Source organism: Mixophyes fleayi, chromosome 3, assembly GCF_038048845.1.
Source record: "Mixophyes fleayi isolate aMixFle1 chromosome 3, aMixFle1.hap1, whole genome shotgun sequence".
NCBI lineage: Eukaryota > Metazoa > Chordata > Amphibia > Anura > Limnodynastidae > Mixophyes > Mixophyes fleayi.
Window position 1 is genome coordinate 326,511,201 of NC_134404.1, and position 6,661 is coordinate 326,517,861.

Sequence of the window (6,661 nt, forward strand, 5' to 3'; positions counted from 1 at the left end):
ACAGTGCAGGGGAAGTGTAGAGGAAGGGTCCACAGTGTAGAGGAAGGGTCCACAGTGTAGGGGAAGGAGATGCCAGAAGAAGAACCCTTACAAATGGAATGGGTGGCTGGTAAGTACTTTTAAAAAAAGTTTTAACTTTAATACCTTAGATGAATGGCTTAGCTCTTAAGGACAACAATCAATATGATGCACACTACAGGATGAACATCTAAACTGAGTCTCTTTTTCTGGCTTTGAGATTTCTCTAATCGATCAAACTGTATGTCATAGCTGTCGAAAAACACAAACTGCATGTGTGCAGGTTTATTCAGCCAGTTTGGTAAACAAAAAAACAATTTTTTTCGATTGGGTGGTATGACAAGATTTGGGGTATATTTACTTAACTGCGGTTTTGAAAAAGTGGAGATGTTGCCGATGGCAACCAATCAGATTCTAGCTGTCATTCCGTAGAATGCACTAAATAAATGACAGCTAGAATCTGATTGGTTGCTATAGGCAACGTCTCCATCTCCACTTTTTCAAACCCGCAGTTTAGTAAATCTAGCCCTTGACCTTGTATGAGCAGCTTAACTTTCTTTTCTATGCTCCAACAGCGCTAACAACTTTCTTAAGATGATTTAGAGCACAGCTCCAAAATTGTCCGAGACTGTCTACTTTTATCGTCCAGATCGGTGTGAAATTTCTGCTTCTAGTAATGCAATTCTAGTTGGGGATCCAAAGGAATCTTAAAGGTAAACATAGTTTGTGGGGGATATTGGGCATCATTCAGAACCATGTTGCAATACAAGGGGTTCAAATGTATTGTTTGGACTTTTTTTTTTTTACATACAGGAAATATACTGGCTGATTTTGCATGTAGCACACACATACTGGGCAGCTTTATTTTTGCACTGCAATTTAGAGTTGAGATACGACACCCCCATCCCAACAACATAGTTACACTACTGAATATTTAGGAGAGATCGGAGATAGACTCTATTAGCTTAAATACGAAAACTAGCTAGACTTGGGGCTAGATTTACTAAACTGCGGGTTTGAAAAAGTGGAGATGTTGCCTATAGCAACCAATCCGATTCTAGCTGTCATTTTATAGAATGTACCAAATAAATGACATCTAGAATCTGAATGGTTGCCATAGGCAACATTTCCACTTTTTCAAACCCGTCATTTAGTAAATCTAGCCCTTGGTATGTTATAACTCTGAGCAGATTCTGTTTGTACAGGCAGTACGAGGAGAGTATCACACCAGAGATACCACATTTCCAATAGTTAAGATTGTGTTAAACTTATATCCTTTACCGATCTACCTGACTGACGATATATTTAAAACCTTACAGGAGTACCTACCAAGGCTGTACAAATTACCTTACCTGCAATATACTGACATTAACAATTAATGAAATAATAACCTATATTTATAGGAGGATGCATTAGGGGCATTATAGTAGATTACCAGTAAATAAGCAGCGAGCTATAGCAGTGTGGAGCTGCTATTCTTAACAGTTGTTAACACGTTTGGCTCGTATTTGCAATATTCACTTTTTAATTATTTTGCTAATAAAATTTGTTCTTATATACATCAAAGGAAATTCTTGGATTATAGTGAGAATATTTTAATGCATACCAATAGAGCTTGATAGCATGTTTTAAAACAATTTAGACCTCTGAGTGCCCCATTGTACACATTTTCTTTTTCCCACCCTTCTTTTTCCTGGTTAATTAGCAGAGAGTTGTCTGTTGAGTGATGTGGTGAGTGAGTATCTCTGACTGTGCGATATATATAATATTTGTGTTTTACCTACGGTGCAGATAGATGCATCTACCACAGGGAACATGAAAAATAGAATATACATTGTTCTGTGCATACTAAGCTACGGTGAGTACAGAAGATGCATTTACGATAGTGATTGATGAGCTCTATAATGACAGGCCTCTAGATGCGTTCACCACGGAGTAGATGCAGTTTGGTCAAGAGCAATTGTTTTACTTTGCGTGTATGACGCCTTGATCACACAGCATAGAGACAAACCTTTGGCAGCCAGTGTGCATAGAATATAATGAAGTCACAGCACAATATAACCATTATGATTATATCTTAGCATGCACATGAGCGACAAAATGTGATATTTTCCACAAAGAGCCGTGCCAAGGTTTGAGCTGGATTTGATTAGTGGTTTTTGTTAACACACACACAAATCCTTGGTGTTGCTTGCCTGGAAACTGCTGTTATGAAAACCACATACTCTCCTCATATTCGCAATTGGTTTTTTTTAACAGACCGCACATACACAAAGACAATCACAATGTAAGTTTTAACGTTAACTGAAAGCAAAGCAGTCATTGAAAATGTGACCTTCTTGTACTTTTCTTTTTATTAACTCATAGCCAAAGACTAATGATTTATCCATTAGTATAACAGTGCATTTATCATTTTACCTATGCCGCTCAACATTTTATTTTTTGGGAGCTGAGACATCAAAAAAGGGTGCGTTTCTGTGTTTTGTTGGGTGTATGTTTGCACCATTTTGGGACATTCATTGTACCCCAGTTCATGCTTGACACTTCTTACACGTAAAGCCGTACAAAACCCCTCCCCTAAAATCACCCTCCCTTTGCCATGCACTCGGGACAAAAGTCCTGACTGTCAGGATGGAGGCAAAGTCCCCTGGAATCAGGACTGTACTACCCTGTAGAACCAGATACAACTCAGTTTAATACCATTTGGACCTAAGCCTACTCCATTCCTATCCACAGAAGATCTAGGGTCTGATTCATTAGTGATCTTATCTTGTGCAAAAGTTAAGATGCTTATTTTTAAGAAGAAACGGGGAGATAAAAGTGAGGTTAAGATGGATTTTCATCTTAACTTAAGAAATTCTTTACTTACGCAGTGGATTTTGCTTCTTATCTCCCTTTTCTGAGCATGCACAGAGTGGATTTGCTGAAGATAAGCAAAAAATCGTCAGTTAAGATCGTTAATGAATCAGGCCCCTAGACATCACCCTGATTAACACCATTCCACTCAACAGTAAGATAGACAGATGGACTCCATCCGTACACTGAGAGATGACCGTGATTAACTCCATAGCACAACCTAGTAGAAGCGATATGACCCAGTTTTAGTATATTCTAATGGATAGAAGACCTAGATGTGCCCCAGTTTAACATTATTCCAATGTAGGGCTTGAGCATGATCCACTTTTACACCATTGCAGTACCTAGTAAACTTAGACATACACCATATTAACCCCAGTTCAACAGATAAGACCCAGTCGCCCCCCATTAGTCCTACAGTTACATTTCTCAACTTCACCAAATATTAGGTAGACCAAGAGCAGACCACCTTCAATTCCCATGCCAATGACTCCTATAGTAGACATGTGTCCAGTGCACGTCACCCAAATCCTCAGCAGACCTAAAAAAAACTGAGTTGGGTTTAGCATCCTAGATGTACGTTTCTGCAACCTGTTCTTTTCATTTAAAGTGTTTCCAAAAAGATTACTAAAAAGAAATAAAACCACCCATAATTACCATAAATTGCTCCAAGCAAATACATTAACAAAAAAGTGTTTCTGTTAATGTAGCTATCACACGTTAAAATACGGTCTCAAAGTGACAGACGAGGATTATACATCCATTAGGTAAACAGGGTGGATCAGTTTTTCTTTTCTTTTTTTTTTGCAGACTCTCCTTTTATCTCAATTCCCTATATATATAATGCACACTTGTTCTTGCGGTTTTTGAGTCCTAGAAAAAAAAAAAAAGAATAAAAGGGATTGACGGAACAACATAATGATGTCTAATAAACATACTCTCTCAAGGTCTCTATGGCAACTGGCTGTTGCCTGAGATATTTTATATAACGAGGATCTCAGGATCTCAAGACAAGGGGCGCACTTTCCATCTCAAAAAAAAATGACAATTTAATTTTATTTTAACTCCTTAGCTTCAAAGGGGTAGATACTGCTTTCCTTCAACAACAAAAAGGCATTGTATGCGGAAAGCTTTTTATAAGTTTTCAACTTTTCGCTCTAGCAAAGGCACATCGCAAAATAGGTTGGAAGGAACTATTCGAATGTAGCAAACTAAGGGCTAGATTTACTAAGCTGCGGGTTTGAAAAAGTGGAGATGTTGCCTATAGCAACCAATCAGATTCTAGCTGTCATTTTGAGGAAGGTACTAAATAAATGAAAGCTAGAATCTGATTGGTTGCGTTGCTATAGGCAACATCCCCACTTTTTCAAACCCGCAGCTTAGTAAATCTAGCCCTAAGTGTAAATGTAATAAATGTAAAAATATAGATATCACTCCTAATTTCTTAAAGGGAATTTAAAACCCAAACAGAAAAATGGATTTACTACAGTAAAATAATATATTTTTTAAATTGGTCATTATTTAAAATCAAAGATAGAAAAAATATGATAAACTTTGCTATAAACTTCAATACTCACAACATGCCTGTTAAATTATAAAGGCGTGTATGGTGTGAATATAGGGGTTTATAGCAAAATGTGATTTATATCTTTTTTTCGGTTTTGATTTAAATGATGACAAAACTGAAAAAAAGTATTATTTACCTTCCTGAAGGGGTGAAGGGGGCATGTTGTTTGTACAGGATTGGAATAGCCAGTAATTTAAAATATTGGACCTGCCACAGAGGTGCATATCGTCCAGTAGTACAGATACTGTCAGGACTGTCCCGATTGCTGAACCCCTGTGTGGCCTATCAGAATTTGGATGTGGCTTAGCGGGAATGATGGAGGGTTGCAGTATCGGAACTACCGCCATTGGAGGGGAGTATGAAACCGTAGGCTCCACGTTCTGTGCATTGGCACTAGTTCCTGCCAATATCATAACCAATATCAGCATAGGGACATTAAAGCCAATGCATGGTAGCATTGCACATGCACAGTCCCCTGCATGTTCAGAAGAGCAAGGCAGGGGGGGCTCGGGAGGATGGCCCTCCAAATTCTACTATGGACCCTGGAGGGTTGGATAGATTGGCCGGTCTTTGGAGATACAGGAGAGTTTGGGTGGGTTATATGCAGGGCTTATTCTGTACAGATTTTGCTTTTTCAAATGATGGTACATATGGAGGTAACAGATCATTAAAAAACTTATCCCCTATCTGTTCTATTTACTTCATACTCTAATTTCTATCTAGTGTGATTCCATTCACCGTATGTTACTTCCAGAGACTCAAATGTCGACTTGAACAAACACACTTAGTTTTTTGGAGGTTTTTTTTGCAAAATATAACGGTAACATATATATATATATATATATATATATATATATAAGTCATTAAAATATATAACACAGAAATCGTTCAGGTTATACATAATGTCTATTTACATAAATTGTACATTAATATAAAGTTCTCTTTGAAAACTGATGGTCAAGGGTAAGTCCATCTCTGTGTCTTTTTTTTATAGATTAAATATCCAAAATAGACCCAGAGAGAAGTAGAAACATTATCATAAATCTCCATATAACAGACCGCTAACAGCCAGAGCATTGTCTGCCCATCTCAAGGGGTTCAGTGAAGGTCTGGGGGCTGTTAATTGAGAAGCTAAACTGTAATTGAGGTGAACACTAAGTCAACTCTAAGTCTACATCCTGGAGCACCAGATACACTCAAGTGCCAATACGGGTTGTCATTAAAGTTCCGGGGGTTAGACTGGCAGCAATAAGTGGTAGAAAAGGGCCAGAAGGGCATTTACTTTAGAAGATCTATATAAAGCTAATTATGATGTCGCTGGTTCCTAGTAAACCGATTGGCTGCCTTGGTATGAATACTGGTACGATATGGCTGATATTTGTATATCTAGGGGACATTTACAAAAATAAAGGAAGGGTGTCCCCTGCCTTAATCAGCAACCAGCCTAGAGTTTGTTTCCACTATAACAGGGAGGTGACAAACCTGGGGTCCTGCTACTATAGTGAAAACCAGCGACAGGGTAGCCAATGCAACGCTGGTTCCCCTACCCCCTGGTAAGAGGATACAAGCAAGTTGTGTAGGCCAGGAACTCTTGCCAATTTTGGTTCCATTTTTCTTTAAATACCCTGGCCCCCACATGTGTAAAGAGCCCAAGCTGGTAAGTTGTGGGGCTTTTTGACAGTTTTGGAAGGGAGGTAACTGTCAATCACTTGCCATTCTCCTCTATTCAGCTGTGTGTGTTGTTGCTGCAAGTGACTCACAGTTACCTCTGCTCATACCACAGATAGGGCTGATTCATTTAAGCTATGACGTAAACACGATGGGCCTGATTCATCAAGGCACGTATCTGCCGATTTTGAGCGTATTGTCCGCAAAATCACTCTGTGCATGCCCAGAACCGGGAGATACGGCCGTGAACGCAGACCTGTCTACTGCGTCTGTGAACGCATAGGACACTTACTACAGCCTATGTTATCTGGGAGTGAAGTGGATGGGGAAGGGGCGTATTGCCATAGTGAAATTACAGTAGGGGAGTGCCCAACTCATGCACAGCAGACCTGCTCCTGATTTCAAAAGAACACATATCTTGAAATTCGTGCCTTGATGAATTCGGGAGTATGCAAACCCTGAATACGTGCGTATAATACTAGACGTGGGTTGCGCTCAGTATACGTGCATTGATGAATCAGGCCCAATGTGTTTTTCTCAAGGCAGCACAAT